The sequence below is a fragment of the Apodemus sylvaticus genome, chromosome 21 (assembly GCF_947179515.1).
Source record: "Apodemus sylvaticus chromosome 21, mApoSyl1.1, whole genome shotgun sequence".
Lineage (NCBI taxonomy): Eukaryota > Metazoa > Chordata > Mammalia > Rodentia > Muridae > Apodemus > Apodemus sylvaticus.
The window spans coordinates 39,545,575-39,567,352 of record NC_067492.1 but is presented as its reverse complement, the minus strand read 5'-3'; the positions used below and the strand labels follow the sequence as shown (position 1 = coordinate 39,567,352).

The following is a 21,778-nucleotide window of genomic DNA, read 5'->3' as shown; positions in this document are numbered from 1 at the left end:
TGAGCTTGAAGAGCAGTAAAATAGTCAACCACTAGGCTGCTTCTCCAGTCTCAGGACTTCAGAGCTCTGACCCAACTCCCAGGAAGCTGGAAGGAAGGCCACCAAGCCCATGACGCAGCTTTTCAGAGAAGCACAAGCTACTAAGATCCTTGGCTGGGTCCTTGCATGGCCACCAAGAAAGACTTCAACTCCAGTGCAGTGTGGAGGGCAGACGTAGGCTCCCTTGGATCCCTTACAGAAATTCTCCCAATGTTCCTCACAACCCCCACAGTCCTATGAGGAAATCTTACATTAATCCTCCTCTAGAGTCAAAATCAAGCCTGTAGTGGTCAGGTCAGTTGCTCCAGGTTTAAGGTCATAAACTTGAGCATCCCACTTGTACAAACTCTAGACTTGCTACCGCCAAAGCCCACTCTCTCCCACCCAGGCCCTTCTGCATCTGCCATCATCAGTAGCTTTCCCCATCTCCGGGCCTGGGAATTCACTGATCTAAAAGAATATGACTAAGCTTCCCTGTAAATCACCTTACTTTGAGTCAGCTTCTTGGCAGTTGGCAGAGTGACAGTGACGGGAAGACACTGTGGTGTTCTCTGATTACTCTACCGTATATATGCCAGAACAGACTGCAGGAGGGACAGGGCAGAAGCAGGAACTCCATTAAGGCAAACCTTTATTTGGAAACTAGAGTCGCAGGCCAATAAACATCTCCAGATTAAGTCTGCTGATCATAGGTGATCCCGAGAGGCAGGCAGTGCAGACCCTCACTGAGGTAAGGCTTTGGGGGTTTAGATGCCTTGCAGGGAAGTATAGACAGGACCTTTGGCCAAGTCAGCAGGGTTAAAAATCTTGGCACACCTGGTTACTTGGGATCATTTATATATCATCTATGGGGGTCAAGTACTAAGTTAGCTTTCATTCAAAAGTTCTTGAGAAACTGAAGACATTAGCACTTTAACGTGAGGAATAAAGTTTGCATCCTGTGCCGCACTGAACCTCTTCCGGATATGGATCTGCCTCTGATGGAGACTATCATTTGCTAGTCTGTTAGCTGGTCTGGCTCTGGGGATATAGCCAAACAGCCTTTGGGCTGTGCCAATGGTTGAGCCAATGGCTGGGGTAATGGGATAACCTGCTTCCTAGCCAGGAGCAGTGGTCCATGCCTCTAATCCTGGTACTCAGGAAGCTAAGACAGAAGGAGTTTTTTAAGTTCCAATCCAGCCTGGGTTATGTAGCCAGACCATGTAGAAAACCCAAGGGCAGGACTTACCGCTCAGCAGTCCCCATGCCCAGTATATTCAAGACTCTGGGTTTTATCATCTGTGAGGAAGAGGAGGTGGAGGAGGAAGAGGATATTGTGGCCTCTGGACTGCTTGAGGTTAACAGTCGGCAAAGGTTATGCATAAACAGGGTTCTGTGGTCCTGGTGGTTGGGTGTGATGGCTTTTATGTCAAGATTTCCACATAAGCAGGCTCTCTGTTGACTTTGTCCACTGCAGCGGCTGAGTAACTCCCTTTGTCTCTTCCCCTCCCTCTCAAGCCTTTGTAATAAATTTAAAACATCTCAGGATTTATCTTTTATTAATAACTTCAGAGTAAACACACAGACAGACAGACAAACAGACAGAGATTAGAAAAAAAATAACAACATCATAATAGGATGAGGCTGTGACCTGAAACCAGTCCTATACCCCTAATGACCCAAAGGGCTAAGGCACTTGGGAAAGTGTTGAGCCATTCCTTATGAACACGCACTAACCACAGGGTATTTATCTGCAGTACTGGCTGGCCATCATAAGAGGAACTTGCATAACAGACTGTCTTTCTCACAGTTCTAGAAGATGAGGGCATGTTGGTGGTGCCAGACCGTCTGGTTTACAATGAGAGCTCCTTCCTACGTTTACAAACACCTCTTTTCCATCCTAAGCACTCTGGTGCTCTCCAAAACTCACTTGGAACTCACTATGTGGACCAGGCTTATCCCAAACTCCTAAGACTTCTCCTGCCTCTGCCTGTGTAGCACTGAGATTATGGGAATGTACCATCCTAGGACCTTAGTGGGAGCCTCACTCAGCTCTTCCTGCCTTGGGTTCTGAGAGCTAGCATTATAGGCCTGTAGTCTATTCCCTGCTCATCCTCCATTTTATTTACTTAGTACTTATTTCTTTCTCTGTGCGAATGCTAAGCTGAGCTACGGTCCCAGCTCCTGCCTCTGCTTCAGCACGACCGTCCAAGGTTTGGTTTTAGGAGATGTGTAGCTTACAGACCCTAAACACATCACTCTGGAGGAAACCCAGAGCTGGAGGCAGAAGCAGCTTAATGCAGAGAATTACCTTGCAGCTATGACTGGATGTCGGGACAGCAGCTGAGTCCATGCACACGCCAGGGTTCTTCTGTTTTCTGTTTCCTCCTGGGGCTCCCACTGGCCAAACTTATCCGGAAGTCAGTGGGCACAGAAACCTTTATTTCCTGCTGAGGTCAGCCTGAGGGACACAGAGATGGGCCTTCAGGATGCAGAAGAACGGACTGCAGCTGTGGAGAGGGACACTAGACATCTAGCAAATCCACCTGGATCCTGTTCTCAGTGTCTGTTAGGGGAGATGACATCCTTCCAGAAAAGTCTACTGCATGACAGAATACAGGAAGCATTTTAACATGGAAAATAAGTCACCGTGGCAAAGAGGACAGGGATATTTAGGTTGGTCCTATAAGGTCAGGCAGGATGTCAGCTAGTGGAAGGGAAAGAACATCTGGGCCAAAATAAAAAACTAGATCTTCGCCTTCTGAGAACTAGATCTAAAAGTAAAAAGACACGCGGGGTTATGGCTCAGTGACGGAGCTTAAGAGAACCCTAAGGTTCAGGCCCGGGTACAAAAAAACAAAGCAAGAAGACAAAAGCCAGCTTGGAGGTGCATGTCTCTAATCCCAGCACTTGGGAGGCAGAGGCAGGAGGATTACTGAGAGCTCAAAGTTGGCCTGGTCTACTCAGTGAGTCCCAAGCCAGCAGCGGCTACAAAACAAGACCTTGTCTCCAAATAACAGGAAGGAATGAAGGGAGGGAAGGGAATCCGAGAGGCTATAGAAGGAGAGGAAGGGAGAAATTCTCCTTCCTAGAGCCCCAGCTGTGGTCTTCTTTTGCGAGGCTCGTGTGAGGCCTTCAGTCAACCTCGAACTTGTGGTTCATCCTCAACACTAGGGGCACTGGGTTTATAATCCCAGCTGGGTGTGTCTGTAACGGTGGATCCAGACAGGATTAACTGAGGGAAGGAAGAGGCCCTCTGAATGTGAACAGTACAGTCACAGAAGCAGGCACCTCACACGGATCACGAAGGGAAAAAAGCAAAACCTATCTGAGCATCCCCATTCACCTTTGTCTGCTTCCTAACCTGACGGTGGATACAGCCTGACTGGCCACCTCACCCTCCTGTCGCCAGGCTAACCCTGCGGAGATGAACTACACTGAAAGAGGAAGTGAAGTCAGGACGGAAGACAGGGAGGAAACAGAAGTGCAGAGACATCTGGAGCAAACGGCTACTCACGGTTATCTGGTAAAAAAACAGCTGTCAGCAATTACCCGGTTTTACAGAAAGGAGAGATATCGTGACGTGGACATTCCATATCTGTTTCTGGAAACGTGCCTGGCCACAAGAAAGGAATTTCTCCTTTGATCTCAGTCTCGGGATCCCCTAAGGCTGATAGAAAGATTAGTCCACCAACCACGTAATCGCTGGAAATAACGCTGGAAGGCCCTACGCACCGGAAAGCCTTCTGCAGATGCTCAGTTGCAGAGGCAACGCCACAGAGCCCATCGACGGAATAAACTTCCTGATCCTCCCGCTCCGTTTCTGCTGGTGAGCCGGGCAGCCTCCCTCTGTCAAAAACACCTTCAACCATGAGTTAAGTTAACCCTTCCTTAAGTTGCTTTCTTCGGGTATATATTATTACACCAACAAGAAAAGTAAATCATCCCAAAACAACAGCAACAGTGACAAAAGATGAGAAGGGGGAGGGGAGGAGGAGGAAGAGGAATGGGAGGGGGAGGAGGGGGAGGAGGGAGAAGGAGGAGGGAGAGGCAGAGGTGGGGGGGAAGAGAGGGAGGAAGAAGAAAAAGCAGAAGGAGGAGGGAGAGGAGGGAGAGAGAGGGAGAGAGAGACAGGAAGGGAAAAAAGAGAGTAATTCCAGACCTAGAGACCAGAATAGTCCTGTGAAGTGAGCTTGGGACCGATGGCCACTTCTAAACTGCACCTTCTGCATGGCCTTCAGCCCGTGTTTAAAATCTCAGTTTTCTCATCTGTAGAATGTGCTAGTAATAACTGTGTCTTGAGACCTTAGGAATGAACTGATGAAGAATGTCAGTGACAGCCAGCCAGGACATTATAAAATATTAAAGGAAAAACTTTTATTTTCTTTTAAAGTTTCATATATTTATTTTGTGTATGTGAGTACACAGTCACTGTCTTCAAACACTCCAGAAGAGGGCATCAGATCCCATTACAGATGGTTGTGAGCCACCATGTGGTTGCTGGGAATTGACCTCAGGACCTCTAGAAGAGCAGTCAGTGCTCTTAACTGCTGAGCCATCTCTCTCCAGCCCAATGGCATTTTTAAAGAGGGTGTAGTTTGTGATCTGATCCAGCCAAGCCCAATGACCCGAGTTTGGTCCCTGGGACCCACATGGTAGGGGAACTCCCACAAATTGCCCTCTGATCTCCATATACACACCGTGTATGCTCTCACATACACACACACAATAAATAAATAATTAAAAACAAAAGTTAAACGGGAAAGTCTTTGCAGGTACAGCATCTGTGTCGGTTACCTGTCTTGTTTCTACGGCTGCAGCAATTAAGAAGACAGGGTTTATTTGAACTTGCAAATTGAGGGTGCGGTCCATCACAGTGGGGAATGCACGGTGGGAGGGTGAGGCAGCCGGTCAGGTCACAGCTTATCTGGGAGAGATGCCTGCTGGTGGGGAGCTCACTTACTCCGGAACCTCAGCCCATGAATCGGGGTTGTCCATAGTTAAGATGGGTCTTCTCACATCAACCTAATCTAGACATGCTGTCATTCGAGGGCTTATCTCCTACGTGATTCTAGGTTCTGTCAAGCGATAATATATTAAGTATCACAACCCCAGGCCAGAAGATGTCCAGGCATGTTGTCACTATTTATAAACATGTCATGACTGCAAAAATCAAACTACTATTCAGCACTCTGGGCAGGTCTCACAAGGCCAAGCATCCTTCCTTGAATGAGTACCCAGTCTGTCTCCTTGGACTCTTTAGCATCCCTGCCTTTTTCTCTAAACTTCCTTCTATGAGGTCCTGATGTCATTCTGCCTGTGTCCATGGGGTCCCTGTTTCTATATCTTTCCACTGTGGCTAACACACACACACACACACACACACACACACACCTCAGTTTATGAGACACATTGTTTCTTACATAAAAAAATAGGTAACATCTCAGAACATAATGAGCTTATTAAAACAAAGAAGCAAAATGTAACAAAATCGTCTGCAGGAAATGAGGAGGAAAACAAGGAACTGGGAATGAGAGCACCTGTCCCCTCCTGTCCCCTGTACACGCCAGGTGCTGATCTCTGCAGGTGCTCCGGCGTCAAGCCTGAGCTGAGGCTGCTTCAACAATACAAATCGTAGTTTCTTCACTGCTAATCTGAGGAAGACAGTAGTGCTTACTGTGTAGGCTTATTGTGAGGGTTAAATTAGATTAAGCCAGTAATCTAAAGTCCTCAGTGTTCCATATATTATAAAGATATTGGAGTTAGAGAGATGGCTCAGCAGGTAGGAGCACTTGCTGGCAAGTGGACCAGATGACCCAAGATTTGTTTCCAACACCCACATCAGGTGGCCCACAGTCTCCAAGAACTAACTCCAGCCCCAAGGGATCAAAAGCCCTCTTCTGGCTTCTGATTGCACCCACACAGTGTGACATACAGTCACAACATACATACATACATACATACATACATACATACATACAAATGTAGGGGGGTTCTTTTTTCCTACTAAAGACAGAAAGCCCAACTGACAAGTGTCCACAGTTTCTGAACTTCCCTTTCCCCCTGTTTGGTTAGCCAATCTCATTGGACTGTAGAATTCTCACCAATGGGATGATTGGCCCTTATCACCTCCATCAAAAATAAAAGACAGAGGCCACCTTGCCTCCCTGGGCTTACTAGCTGGGCTTGGGTCCTGATACATCCCCCCTCTTCACAAAAGGAAACTACCTTGCTGAATGACTCCATTTTTGTTCACATGCAACACACACATAAATAAAAATAAAATCTTTTAAAAAGTCATTAGAGTTCCTGTTTGGTGTTTGTGGGATTTTTGTTTTGTGATAAAGTCTCCAGTAGCCAAAGCTACTTCCTTGTCTTCTTGCACCCAACTCCCTACTGCTGGGATTAGAGGCATGAGGCACTACACCTGGCTCTATTCTTACCGTTATTGACATTATTTCCACCTATCAACATTTGCTGTCCCCTCCAAAGAAGGGGACCTAAGAGGAAACACCTTTGTTGATAGCTGCAGTTTCCAAAACACCATGGTTAGGAGAATAGGAAAGTGTAGGAGAGCTTCCAGGGGAAAGTCCTGGGTGCTCTAACCCAATTAGGTCACGCCAGGCATCAGACTCCCTCCCAGAGTGACGCTGGAGTCAAGAACTTTGCCCAGACATGCACGGGGACATGGCAGAGGGGAGAGAACTGCTGTGGGGACCGAGCAGGGGCAGTGGAAGTGACTCAGAGGTGTGTGAACGCCAAAGAACAGAATTCACCTGCCAGCTTGTCCTCACCACGGGCTGCCAGCCTTCTCTGACCAGATCATCTTCACCATGGCTATACTCCACCCCCCCACCCCCCCACCCCCTTTCCCCACCCCCGCACCCCTGCACTGAGCAAGGTGGGACCGGCCCTCTGTGACACGCCTACTGCTCTGCCTTTTGCCCTCCTAGGCATTGATTGCCCGCAGGTCTCTCCTTCCACCCACCTCCGCCTTTGGTCTTCTTGTTGAACAGATTACTCCAGGGCAGAGTCCACGGGTGAAGGAGGCATGCACGCACAGTATGACTGAGCCGATTGCTGGGTGGGGTGGCAGGATGCAAGGCTTAGACTTTTCAAAAACTGCCTAGCAGTTATACTGCCGACACTATCACCAAATGTCACAGGGAGGGCTGGCAGGATTAAAAGACATTTTCCATATGACTTAGCACCTTGAGTATCTATCTCTCTTCCCTTCTGCTTCTGGGGTCCCTCCAGTAAATAGACATTATCTTACAATCCTGTACTTGGCAGTGAAGAACTGAATGGTATCATGCTGAATGAGTGAGAGAGAGAAAGAGAGAGAGTGTGTATGAGAGAGAGATAGTGTGTGTGTGTGTGTGTGAGAGAGAGAGAGAGAGAGAGAGTGTGTGTGTGTGTGTGTGTGTGTGTGTGTGTGTGTGAAAGAGAGTGTGTGTGTGAGAGAGAGAGAGTGTGTGTGTGTGTGAAAGAGAGAGAGAGAGAGAGAGTGTGTGTGTGTGTGTGTGTGTGTGTGAAAGAGAGAGAGAGAGGGAGAGAGAGAGAGTGTACATGTAACGTGTGCTAACATGAGGCAGGCTCAGGGACTGAGTACTTGCCTAGCATGCTTGAGGCCCTGGGGTCCATTCTCAGAACAACAAAGTGTTTGAATATCACATTAAATATAAACTGGAAAAGGGCAGAGATTTTTTTTAAAAAAATAATGTTTTTATGAATTCTCTAAAGCTGGGTGTGGTGGTATACTGCTTTAATCTCAGGTCTCAAATTCAAGCCCATCCTGGTCTATCTATGTCATAAATTCCAGGTATATACATATATATGTATATATATACATATATAGAGAGAGACAGAGAGAATATATATACACACATATGTGTGTATATATATTGTATGAATGTATATATATATTATATGTATATAGAGAGATACATGTATATATGTAGATATAAATATGTACATATATGCACATATATATGTATATATTGTGCGAATGTATATATATGCATTATATATGTATATAAAGAAATGCATGTATATTCATAAATATAAATATAAATATAAATATATACATATATATATGAATTTTCAAGAATGTATTTTGAATATATGCACCACCCAAATCCTCCTAGATCCTAGTCATCAAGCTTCCTGCTGATTCTCTCTCTCTCTTCCCCTCCCCTCTGCTCCCCTGAGCCAGTCCCCAGTTTGTGTGGCCTGCTGTTCTTGGGTGTGGAGCCTACCTAGAGTACGATCAGTATCCCTTAGGGTCAAACCATTTAAAGAAAACTGATTTACGGTCGCAATCAAATGCCAGTGTTTCCTCAGCTAGGTGTCCACCTTCCTGGCCATCTATTCCCCACTCCACACTGGTATTGTGTCTGCTTTGTCTTGCTCACTGTGGTGTGCAGGCGGTGAGTGTGGAAGAGATTTTTGGTGCTCTTAAGCGGATCCCTTGTTTGCTGGAGTGTCTGATGTATAGAGACTCAGTTAATGTTCACTTAAAGAAGAAACAAAGGATGCATACGTGCATTAAATAATCCACCATTTAAAAACAATCCACTTAAAAATTAAAATTATGTACTTGCTTACTGTGTGGGTGACAAGTACCTATACCTGCTGAGACATTTCCCAGGCTACCCTGGAGCTTGCTATGGAAACTGGACAAGCTGGGAATTTACAGAGGCTCGCCTGCTTCTGCCTCTGTGAGTACAACCAATCGCCACTCCAGTAATTCTTTGGGTTTTTTGCTAAATCCACTATTTTTGTAACACTATGTCTTCGTTAGAAGAAAATACTGGAAAACCTCTGGGAAAAAAAGGATCGGACTGAAGATCCCCTCAGCTCAACAATGCATGGTAATAATAGGACTTCGTGGACAGTGGACGGACTTCATTTAGCGTCATCTGATCTTAATTATCAGCTAATTAGTTCTCAGCCTGGAGCTGTTCTCCCTCCAACCAGGGAGACATTTGGAAACCCAAAGGGGTGTTTTTGGCGTCACCGTGATGAAGGAGGTGGTTGCTGGAATGTACTGCTAGGGAGTCAGGGATGCCAGACGACCCGCCAAAGACATGCTAATGAGCCTCCGGAAGAAACACCACCTGGGTGGCCAAATCCCAAGGGTTCTAATTGTGTCTCCGGGACTCCACCCGCGTACTGGCACAGACCGGGTTGTTACAGACAGGTCAGTGTAAGGTAATGGAGGCATCAAGAAACCAGGGAAAGGGTGGGAGGTGGCGTGAAAGGGCTGCTGATAGGATAGGCATCCCCGGGCTTGAAATAAACCCAGTCCTGGGCATCCTCGGATGCTCCCAGCGTATTTAAAGGAGAAGCCACGCCACACTAGGGCGTAATGGAAAGGAAAGATTCACGAGCCCTGCCAGGAAAATCCCAGGGTGGATCCCAGGTCAGAGGCCCAGACCTGACAGCTCCTCCGCGCGTCCAAGAAAAAGTACAACAAATTCCGTTCCCCACGTTCCCCAAGGGGTGAAGGTGGTGCAGCCCAGGCCGGATCTGCGCCCCCGGGCTCCGCGGTGTTGGAAGCCACCCGCGTGGGAAGGCCCAGCTGCATTTCCGCCCTGCACTGCGCTCGCACCTCCCAGCCCCTGCCCGCGCTACCGCCTTACGGCCACTAGGTGGCGCCTGCGCTCTAGTGGGCGCCTGTCTGGCGCCGGCGAGGGAGACAGATGGAACCAGAGTGCTAGGGTTCCGGGGACTGGAGGACAGCGCCGGCAGCCAAGGTAAGGATTCCTCGGGCGTGTCCCTAGAATGTCTGAGGCTGGGGTGGGTTGGCCGCCGCGCAACCTCGTTTGTGGTTTGTACTGATGACCAACGAGGACAGAGCGGCCACATGTGCTGTTACCCCAAGAGGACCTGGAGCCCCGCAGTCCCAGTGCTGGGCCTAAGCTGAGCAGAACCCCAGGTCCCTGACTCACACTCAGACATCCTTCTCGAGCCTGGGCCTCCGGAAGGCATGCCCAGCCCCCACACAGCAAGTCTTCAACACAGAAAGGTGGTACCGCTGTCCTGGGGTGCCCCCCAGATGAGCTGAGAGGTGAACAGGATCGCAGCACTTCTCAAACTTGGGCATGCATGGATTGTTGGTTAAGGGATGGTAAGGCAAGCTGCTGTCTGGGTTCCATACCTCCACCCCCACCCCGAGCCCCAGATGTAATTGGTTTGAGTTGGATATAGAGAGCTTTTATTAAAAACTTCCTCAGGGGATTCGAGCTTGCAGCCAGATTCAAGGGCTCTTTGACCGAAAGAGTTAGAGAAGAACCGAGTGGTCCCTCTTACAAGCCCGAAGGCTCGTCTCTCCTCTCCCTCTCGCCTTTTCAGCCAGCAATTACTTCTGCCTTTGGGCTGTCAAACTCAGCGTGACAAGCCAACACCCCACCCCAAAGGGTGGAACTCAGAAGTGCCAGAGAAAAGAAAGCCAATCATGTGCAATATGAAAGGGCTCCCCAAGAGGGTAGGAGGAGAGAGGGATTCTCCCCCCACTCTAATCCCAGATGAGTGCAGGAGCCGATCCAGGCTGCCCTCATCCTTCTGAGAACTGGGGCCAAGCATACCAGGAAGAACCTTTGTATCTAGTAAAAAAAAAAAAAAAAAAAAAAAAAAAAAAAAAAAAAAAAAAAGGCCTCGTGTGTCTTATGTAACAGCCAAATGTTACCAGCAAGAGCCTGGAATCTCCAGAGCCAGCCCTCTCTTATTTGTGACCTTAGATAACTCACCCAATCACCCTCACCTTCAGTTTTCACATCTACAGAATGGGTACAGCAGTATAAAACCGCTCAAGAGTCGCTGTGGGAACTGGTTAAAACTGAAAGCCTGTGTTTATAAATAGTTCTGTGCCAGGCACAGTTCATCCTGTGCCCCGTCACAACCCTTATAATCCACAGAGTAGCAGGCACTGTAGAGAGAAGGACCCCATCTGGTAGCTAAGGTATACCATAGATACCCCAAAAGCTGGGACACTTAGAGATGCCAAAGGGCTTGTTGGAGGTTATCAACATGATCAGAGGCAGACTAGGGGCTAGGCAAGTGGCTTTGTTGCTAGAGTGCTTGCTAAGCATACACGAGGCCCTAGGTTCTTCTGTATAACACACACACACACACACACACACACACACACACACACACGACAAGCAGATACCTAGTCCAGGGGTGAACCCATGGTCACAAAAATGACCCTTCCACTGAACTTCTTCAATCCCTCAATGGAAATGTAATCATTATCCAGCATTTACTGTGTGCCACACGCAGGTTTCCTGACACTAATCATAAACGTGGGCAAGACAGGGAGGGGTAAACCAGCCCTCTGTGAACTCAAACCCAACAATGAAAACAGCTAGACGTTCATAAGCTCTACATTATATTTAACAACCTCAAAGGCTTGTTAAATTGGATTGTCTCTCCCCAGATCAGCATCCTGATACTCTGACAATCCTATCTGAACTTTTCAGAACATCAAAAGTATTATGTCACCTGAGTTCCATGTGTTAGTGCACATCTTTAATCCCAGAACTCGGGAGGTGGAGGTAGATGGTTCTATAAGTTTGAGCCCAGCCAGGGACGGTGGTGGCACACACCTGTAATCCCAGCACTCTGGGAGGCAGGTGCAGGTGGATTTCTGAGTTCAAGGCCAGCCTAGTCTACAGAGTGAGTTCCAGGACAGCCAGGGCTATACAGAGAAACCCTGTCTCGGGGAAAAAAACAAAAAACAAAAAACAAAAAAACAAATCCAACCACCCCCCCCCCAAAAAAAAGTTTGAGCCCAGCCTGGTCTACAATTCGAGTTCCAGGACAGTCAGGGCTACACAGAGAAGCCCTGTCTTGAAAAACCAAAACAAACAAAGAAAAGAAAAAGCTGTCACCCAACACTCCTGTCCTGAGCTGAGGTCAAGCAAGGAAAAGTTTTGTCATGTCTCTTCAGCTGTCCATCTGCAGACAATGGCTGGCTTATATTATAATGGCTTCCCTTCTGGCTTTCTGGGCTTTTCCATGGGTACAAAAGTCACATGCATTTTGTGCAATGTGAACCTTACTTTCAGTCTTGGTCCTTCCCTGGACCAGCAGTTTGTAGAAGGTTCCTTTCTCCTCATGCAGGGCCGCAGCAAAGAGCTGCGTCTCTCAGGCAGCCATGTGAGCAGAAGGGGGAAACACCTCCAGGCTCTGACGTGCCCTGCTGCTGAGCTTGCATGTTCCACAGGTTGGGTGCATGCAATGTACCTCCAGCCTACAATATATTTTCTGCTTCCAGTAGGTTTGTGGGCATTGAGAACCATCTTAAGTAGAGGTTATTTGCATAAACTAGTATCTGTTCTATGGTCTAATTGTGTGTGTGTGTGTGTGTGTGTGTGTGTGTGTGTGTGTGTGTGTGTGTACACTTTTTCTTGGTGACTTTTGGCTGATAACAATGGTCCCTGATCCTGGTGCTAGAGTGCCGACCGATGTCCCAAAGCTCAGAAGTCAATTATGTGTTTTGTGATAGAATTCGTGTTGGGAAACCTTTCTTCAGACAAGGGTTGGGGTGCTGTTAGTGGAGAAACAACATATATTTAATATGAACGTAGACTGGTGGTGGACTTGACCTAGCATGTGCAGAAGATGGTCCTGGGTTCCATCTTCAGCACCACATACACACAAATCTGTAAACAGGTAAACATAAAGCATTGACCTTGGGTATAGACCAAGTGTGAGATAAGGTATCCTAGAGAGAAAGCACAAACGTGTAAAGGTCTGGAAGTAGCCAAGATCAGGGTAAGGTTAGAGATTTCTGTTGACCCGGGGGCAGGGAGTGTGGTGGTCAGAGAGAGTTACACTACAATAGTCACACATTGGAGGGAGCATTGGAGGTGACTCTGCGTTTGGTGGCCAGATCTTATTTCATCTGATTAGCACAGTAATCCTGGCAGGCTGGCCAGGATCATTTATTTCCACCTTTGACAGATTGATATTATCAATGTCCTACCTATGCTATTAAAAGAGTCGCTCACCTAGTGAGATGGCACATGCCTTTAGTCCTAGCACTTCATAGACAGAGGCAGGTAGATCTCTGTGAGTTCCAAGCCAGCCTGGTTTATATTGCAAGTTCTAGGACAGCCAGGACTACATAGAAAGGCTCTGCCTCAAAAATAGATAGGAAGCTGGAGAGGTGGCTCCGTGGTTGAGAGCCCTGACTGCTCTTCAGGAAGTCCTGAGTCAATTCCCAGTAACCACATGGCAGCTTATAACCATCTATAATGGAATCAGATGCCCTCCTCTGGTGTCTGAAGACAGTGACAGTGTACTCATACATAAAATAAATAAATAAAAATCTTTTAAAAAATCAATGATAGACAGACAGATAAATAGATAATATAAATACTCAAAACTTACACAGCTGGCATGCCTGGGGTTAGGATTTATGAGTTTAGTCCTTGGCCTTAGAAGGCAAAGGCAGCAAAATCACATGTTCAAAGACAGCTTTAAGCCTTAATTACTTAGGAAGTTAGGTAAACCTGGACCATACAGTGAAATATTGTTATTTCAAAAAAGAAAATTACTCTGCTGGTAAGTAACAATACCCCAACACACACATACACGTGTATACACACACACACACACACACACGCATACATGTGCACTCGCACCTCAATCCCACCCCTACAGCCTGTCTTGCATAGTGTTCATCAGACTTTTGGGTCAGATCTCAGGGTCTTGCTGGCGGTTTGGTTTGGTTGGGAGAGACATCAATGACTATGCTGTAGCAAAGCCACCAAATGTGAATGAGATTAACAGGACACCAAGCAGGAAATGCACGTATCTTTTTTTTTTTTAATAAAAGTATTCCTGATATAAAGATATCAGTGGCTCATTGCAAGCCTCTGCGGTAACTGCCTCAGGCATGGAACACTGGCACACAGATACGCCAGCAGGAGAGGAGAAGCTGTGATTCCAGATGTCCCTGAATTGCCTGGGCCTGGCATTCAGCACTCACTTCCATGAGTAACCATGTCTGAGCCTGCCCTTTGTCCCTGATTATGACCCAGGAGTCAGCCAACTTTTTCTGTGAAGGTCTTGACCTTGGCAAACCATATGGCTCTAGCTGCAGTGATCTCGCTGCCACCTTAGGGTAGGATGATAGTAGTTCCACAGAGGGTGGATGAGGAAATGAGTCTAGCTGTGCTATAAAGGGAAGCTTTATAGTCCCTGAAGTTTGTGTTTAGTATAACTGAAAAGAAGGCTTAAAAGGGGGTGGGGGGCTGGAGGAGAGACGGCTCAGTGGGTAAGAGCACGGAGTGCTTCCTCTTCCGGAGGTCCTGAATTCAGTTCCCAGCAACCACATGGTGGCTCACAATCATGTGTAATGGGATTTTATGTCTTCTTCTGGTGTATCTGAAGACAGCTACAGTGTATTCATATAAATAAAATACATGCATTAACAAATTGGGGGTCTGGGCTCTTACCTATGATCTTTGTACCCAGGAAGCTTAAGTTGGAAGGTCTTAAAAGTTGAAGGCCAACCTGGGTATAAACTCAAAACCAAACAAGTGAAATATGTATATATGTGTGTATGTACATATACATATACATACATATATATATGTAATGTTAGAAATAAATTCAATGGCTTTCCTGTGCTAAACAAGCCCCCTACCACTGAGCTCCCAATGTCCCCAAACCCCTTTTCCCCAACAGCCCCTACCCACTACCCCACCATCATCAGATGCTTTCTCTGCAACTTGGCCCAAATTCCTCCAGTCAGGTGATCTTCCTGTCTCAGTTTCCTAAGAGGCAGGAACTGTAAGCATGTGTCATCCACCAGGTTGGCTTCATGGAGTTTTTAAAATGTATCTTAAAGTATTTCCCTTTAATTTTTTTTTAACCTTTGGGATGGTAAAAGAAAAAAAAAATCCTTCTGAGCTGACAGGCTGTCTGTATGAGGATGGAGAGTGTGCACATATGAGCTGGGGTGTTTTGAAGGCTCTTGATCCAGAATTTTAGGAGCTGAAGGGAAGGACCTGTGAGGAGGCAAGGTCGCCTAGGGTGTTTCCCCTGGAGTCTGCCATTGGCTCAGGGTAATTGCTAAGCCATCGTCTTGGACGCATCTGGCCTGAGCAGCTGCTAGGCGAACTTTGTGGCTAGAAAATGACCTACGGCAGAAGGAAGTGGGAGGCACCACAGCCGCTGGATGCTCTGGAAGATGGCATGAGACAGCCACAGCATCTGCTACACAGGGTGTCTGACCTTGTCTTCTAGGGGTGCTTCTCTTTTCGGTAGCACTGGAGATGGTGAGCAGGATCGGAAGGGCTATCCCAGTCTACAGTCTCCCTCCTGCCCTGCCTGTCTCAACAGCACCCTCAGGACCCCTTTCTTACAGGAGCGTGTGCTCTAATGCACAGGCCTTTCTTTCGCTTCTTCAGCTTACCAGATTTTTCTTCCTGATGGCAGTCAATTAGAAGAAGGCTCTGGGAAGTGCTAGAACATTCTAGGACCTCACACATGTTAAGCAAGAGCTTACCCTCCCAGCCCTCTAGAATACCTCTGTGACACGTGGCTTTTGTCCTTTTTAATTGAAAGACAACACTCTTCCAGTTGAGCCTTTAACAGACAAGAGTAAATGTGGTTATTTAATAACATTGCTAAACTTGTCACAATTTCGTAGAAGCCCCAGCACCTAAGCAAAACAAATGTAACCAACACAGTATCCTCCTCTTCAAACCTATGATGTGGAAACTCTGTTTCAAGAACAACAGTAACAACTGAACTAACTCCCTTAGGAGGAACAATTTTAAAACATTGTTTCATCTTTATCTTTATAGTGACTATCCACACAGGCTAAATGTTACTAGTATAGAAGTAATACAAAGTTTCCTTTGAAATAATTAATAGGGGTGAATGAACTCTGGTGAAGACTGGAGTTCAGACACACACACCCCTTTAGTCCCAGCAGTCGGGAGACAGAAACAAGTGGATTGTTGAGTTTGAGGCCAGTCTGATCTACATAGCCAGTTCCTAGCCAGTCAAGGAAGGCTACACAGTGAGACCCAATCTCAAACAAAACAAAAAAGCTAGGCAAGCCGGGTGGTGGTGGCCCACGCCTGTAATCCCAGCACTCTGGGAAGCAAAGGCAGGCAGATTTCTGAGTTCGAGGCCAGCCTAGTCTACAGAGTGAGGTCCAGGAAAAACCAAATCAAAAAAAAAAAAAAAAAAAAAAAAAAAAGCTAGGCAAACCTAATGGCCTTGTGTAAGGTAGAAACCTGCACCAGACAAGTTGCCCGGCAGGACTCGGCAAGTTCCTTTTTTTTTTCCAACGAGAGATTTCACCTCAATAAAGTGTGTGTGTGTGTGTGTGTGTGGTGTTGGGGCGTGATTCAGAAAGATATGCATGTGACATGCCATACAAGCACATGCATGGGCTCCTGCACACAGATGTACATCCACATGTGAACATGTATACCCATGTATACATGAAAACCCCAATTAATGAATTAATCAATTGGAATCAAGGAATGATGTAATCCCCATACCAGGGAGGCAGACATAGAAATACAGTGAATCCAAGACCATCCATGATGTATCAGAACCGCCAACGCCCTGTCTCAATTTTTCAAAAAGCAAGAGGCCCTGCAGAGATGGCTCAACAATTGTGAACACTGCCTGATCTTTCAGAGAACTCAGAATCAATTCCCAGCACCCTCAGCACCTGCAATTTCATTCCCAGGGCATCCAGTGCACTAGGCCCAGACATGGTAGGTAGACAGGCATGCAGACCAAACACTAATACAATGAAATGAAGAATTGAAAGAGCAACAGGAGCTTGGTGAAATTAATTTTTAGAAATCATATATCATTTAAGGCATAAAGTATCAAATAGTAAGATAGGCGGGGTAGTGTCTGGAGAGACGGCTCAGCAGCTAAGAACACTGAATGCTCTTGCCCGGGATCCAAGTTCAGTCCCTAGCACCCACAATGCACATCCCAACCAATTGTAACTCCAGTTTCAGGGGATCTGACACCATCTTCTAACAGTCTAACATCTGTTAGCATCAGGCAAGCCCATGGTCCATACACAAACATACAGACAAAACTGTTCATATGCATAAAATAAATAATTTAAAAAACCTTTAAATGATAGCTGGTATCAGAGTCTGCCAGGTGGGTGCAGCGGCATATGTTTTCTCCTTCTTCCTTTTCTTTGTTATCATTTTCTGGGTTTTTGTTTTGAGCCAAGGTCTCACTGCATAGACCAGGCTGGCCTCAAACTCACAGAGATCCATCTACCTGCCACCACATCAGCTCTGATTCTCTTTCCCTCTTTCCCTGTCTCCCTGTCTCCCTCTCTCCAAGGTCCCCCCCCCCCCCATCCCTGACCCGTGTAAGCCTAACCTGACCTTGAACTCAGTCCTCTTATTTCATTTTTCTAAGTGCTAGGATTAGGCATGTGCCAGTTCACTTGCCCATTTAATTGCCACATGGTAATTGAGTGTGTTTATGGGGTATGGATTTTATTTATTATATATATATAAGTACACTGTAGCTCTCTTCAGACACGCCAGAAGAGGGCATCAGATCCCATTATAGATGGTTGTGAACTACCATGTGGCTGCTGGGACTTGAACTCAGGACCTCTGGAAGAGCAGTCAGTGCTCTTAACCACTGAGCCATCTCTCCAGCCCGCCAGTATTCTTATAGTATATGATGATTAAATCTGTCTCTCTCTCTCTCTCTGTCTCTCTCTGTCTCTCTCTCTCTGTCTCTCTCTCTCTCTCTCTCTCTGTGTGTGTGTGTGTGTGTGTGTGTGTGTGTGATCTAAATCATAAATTCCAGGTCAATCTGGATTACACAGTGAGACCCTGTCTGAACCATGGCCCAGTGATTAAGAGCACGGGCTGGTCTTTCAGATAGTGGACGTTTTGGTTCCAGCACCCAAGCCACAGGGCTTCTTGCAACTGCCTCTAATCCTAATCGCCAAGAGGATCTGACGCTTCCCACCCCAGGCCGGAACTGGCACCAGGACACACAGATGCATACACACATGCACGCACACAATTAATAAAAATAAACCAAACACAAACAAAAGGAACAAACCAAAAGGCGTGTCCCCTGTGTAGCTGTGTTCCTGTACCCACTCCACCTCTGCTCTGACTACCTTCCCCACCTCACCAAAAGCCACTGTTTTACATCATGCTAACTTTCTTTTATCTTCCATATACAAATGAGAACATATAATGTCTGTCTTTTAGTATCTGACTCATTTCACTTAATAGAATCTCCTCCAGCCTCATCCACACTGCCACAGCTTGTAAATTAATTCATTTCACCTGGGTTGCCTGTAGTCCAGACTTGCCTTGACCTTATCATAGCCCAGATCCTCTCAAGAACAAGAATTACTATTGTATTCCACACACCCAGCAAGTAGCAAGATTTTTGTTCCTTGTTTGTGGCTGATTAATATTCTACTGTGTACATTTACCACATTTTTTAAAAAGATGTATTTATTTATTTATTCATGTATTTATTCATATATTTATTTTGTATATGTGAGTACACCATTACTCTCTTCAGACACACCAGAAGAGGACATCGGACCCCACTGCAGATGGTTATGAGCCACCATGTGGTTGCTGGGATTTGAACTCAGGACCTCTGGAAGAACAGTCGGTGCTTTTCACCGCTGAGCCATCTCTCCAGCCCCTTTACCACATTTTCTTTTTTGTCTTTATTTCTTGTGTCTCTGTCAACATTTCATTTGCGCACTTATTCACTGGTGGACACTGGGCTGCCCCCTTCTCGTGGCTACTGTGAATGGTGGTGCTGTAGGAGTAGAGATGTCTCTTGGGCATCTCGTTTCCCCTTGTTTGGCTATACATACATACATACATACATATGCTGGATCGTCTGATAAGTCTATGCCAGGCCTCCATACTGGTTTTCATAGCAACTGCTAATTTACATTCCCACCAGCAGCAAGAGTTTCCCTCTCTCCGCATCCAGTCCCTTACTGCAGCCCAGCAGGGTGCAAGACTATTTAAATGAGATACTGTTCTTAGCCCCATTTCAATTCTAAGAAAACCAGCTGAAGGAGGAAAAAAATGTGCTTGGAGTTACAGAGTGAGGGAGAGACAGGCTGGCGATAAAGTCAGGTGGTCTTCCTCCAGAACTGCAGGTTAAACACTAACCTCAGCTACACTTTACCACTGCCTTTACACTGGGGATTAAATATAAGGCTTTGTGGATGCTAGGCAGGTACTCTGCATAGGCAATAATAGATATTAATAGATATTAATCCATCCAAATGGATTTTTAAACATTTCTTAAGATGGGCTCTTTGAGGCAGGCCTCTAATTTGGAATCCTCCTGACTCTCTTCCCCAGTAGTGAAGATTATAGCACCAGGCCACCAGGCCTAGTTACAAACCATGGGCCTCTGAAATGCCTGCCCATGTTCTGTTCCTGAGGCTGTATGCTTAGTCGCAGTGCTGTGCTGCTTTTAACAGAGCTGACAAAGAGAAAGAAAAGGGGGAAGTGATACTTGAATAACTGAAGTAAATGTGATTTTTAAAAACGTCCCTCCTTTCTCTCCCTTCTTGTCCTCTGGGACTCTGGGCACAGGAAAGACCTGGCTTACCTCTGCCCTCCCTTCACCAATAAACTCCCTCCTCTCTTGCAACTGAAAAAAAAAATACTCCTTTAAAAAAAATTAAGCCAGGAGTTTATGGCTTATGCCTTTAATCCCAACAGAGGCAGGGGGATATCAGAGTTGGAGACCAGCCTAGCCTACAGAGTTAGCGCTAGGACAGCCAGAGCAAACCAGAGAAACCTGTCTTGTAAAACAACAACAGCAACAATAATCATATATTTTTGTTTATTTTGTTTTTGAAACAAGGTCTCATTATGTAATCCTGAGTGTCCCAGAATTTACTCTGTAGACAATGGTGGCCTGTAACTTGGTATGTAGATCAACCAGGCTGACCTCAAACCCAGAGATCTGTTTATCTCTGACTCCCAAGTGCTGGGATAAAAGGATTCATCACCATACCTGGCTGTAAGTTTTTATCTTTATTTTATTTCTTATCGTCATTGCATATGTGTAGTGGTGGTAGTGACAGGGTCTATGTGGAGTCGGGGGACAGTTGACTCTCTCCTTCCATCATGTAAGGAGAGGCTCAAACATGGGTGGCCATGTTTGCATGGTGGTCCCTGGTAGGAAATGCTAAGCTGCCTTGCTGCCTTTTCTTGTCTTTTTTGAGACGGGAATTCATAATGTGACTCAGACTGGCTTTGAACTTGAGGTACTAGCCCTACCTCTGCCTCCCAAGTACTAGGATTACACTTGTGTGCCACCAGGCCAGCTAGGCCCCTTGTTTGTTGTTGTTGTTGTTGGTTTGGTTTGGTTTCCGGTCGATCTATACCTGCTACCTCTTGGCTGTTGTGCTTTGTCCTGGAGCCTCCTAGAATAATCTCTCCCCTTTCCAATACAGCAATCCTGATTGACAGTTGGTGACCAGATGCCAAGTCTTCCTGGATCTTTGCTCCTGTAGTTGAGCATCGCCATTTCCTTCAGTCTGTTCTCTTCTTCACCCTTGGCGTCTTCCCCCAAGCACAGGGCCTGCCTCCTCCTTCCTTATTCTCCTCTCTTGAACTTACAATGTTGGTTTTGTTATTGATTTGTTCTTTCTTTCGGAGTCATTTTGGGTCAGGGCAGATGACTATGGCTGGGTCATAGATGCACCGAAGGCTCACTGCTTAGTCAAGTCAAAAGTCAAAAGGGAGGCAGGCTAGGGAGAGGCTCAGGGGTGGAACACCTGCCTGTCAGGTGCAAAGCCCTGGTTTCAGTCCCCAGCACATTTCTTACCTTAAAATAGGAGAAGGAGTCGTGCTTACCCATAAAGGAGAAATCCTTCCTGGTCCAAACCATACTAGGCTGGAGGCTGGTGGTCCAGAAGTTTTGCAAGCCAGCAGTGGAGCTTCTTCTGCATACTTGGAGATAATCCAACAGAAAGGGACGGAGCTATCCAACTTGCCAAAGGTTGGTGACTAAGCCAGACCACAAGCATTAAATCACAATGGGAGAGGGAACTGTGAAACAGCCTGACCCCCTTCTGTGAACTCCGTCAGCACATTCCTCATCCTCCACGCAGGCCACATGGAAAGGCACATTCTAGTCAGAAGGCTGGTATTCACGGCAGCAAGACAAGGTGGGCAAGGTAAATGATTTCATACCCAGGATAGCTAAGATATTGGCGCTCTCCAAAGAGAGCCCAGAACTCCAGAACTGCAGCTCCCCTGGCGGGAAAATTCCTCACCCCCCTGTGTCTGTGGCAAACATGATTGGTCAATGACCGACCTAGTTTCTTCCTGTTACTCCAGGTACCAGTCTGGAAAAAAAAAAAAAAAAACACCTCATGAATATCCTGAAGGGGCTGGTGAGGTGACTCAGTGAGTCAAGTCTCTGCCGTGCAAGAATAGGGATCCACAATTGGGTCCCCACGCCCTCTGAAAAAGCCAGACATCATGTGCGGGTGCGGGTGTGCGTGTGTGTGTGTGTGTGTGTGTGTGTGTGTGTGTGTGAGAGAGAGAGAGAGAGAGAGAGAGAGAGAGAGAGAGAGAGAGAGAGATGCCAGCCCTGGGGATCTATGGAGAGAGGCAGATGCCTGCAGCTCCAGGTTCCACGGTCAGGGAAGATGCTGTCTCAATGAATTAAGTGGAAGGGCTGTGAAAGGCTCAGCAGGCAAAGGCGCCTGGACAATCCAACC

General features: G+C 46.6%; 1 protein-coding gene across 1 annotated transcript in view; it reads left to right on the top strand.

Annotated features, from left to right (window-relative positions):
* The first annotated feature begins 9,700 nt into the window (after nucleotides 1-9,700).
* The window catches only part of Chd9 (chromodomain helicase DNA binding protein 9), a 218,723-nt gene continuing 206,645 nt past the window's right edge, over nucleotides 9,701-21,778 (top strand). The window contains exon 1 of the mRNA XM_052166952.1: nucleotides 9,701-9,776. The gene's annotated coding sequence lies outside the window, so the exon portion shown is untranslated. The remainder of the gene's footprint in view (nucleotides 9,777-21,778) is intronic.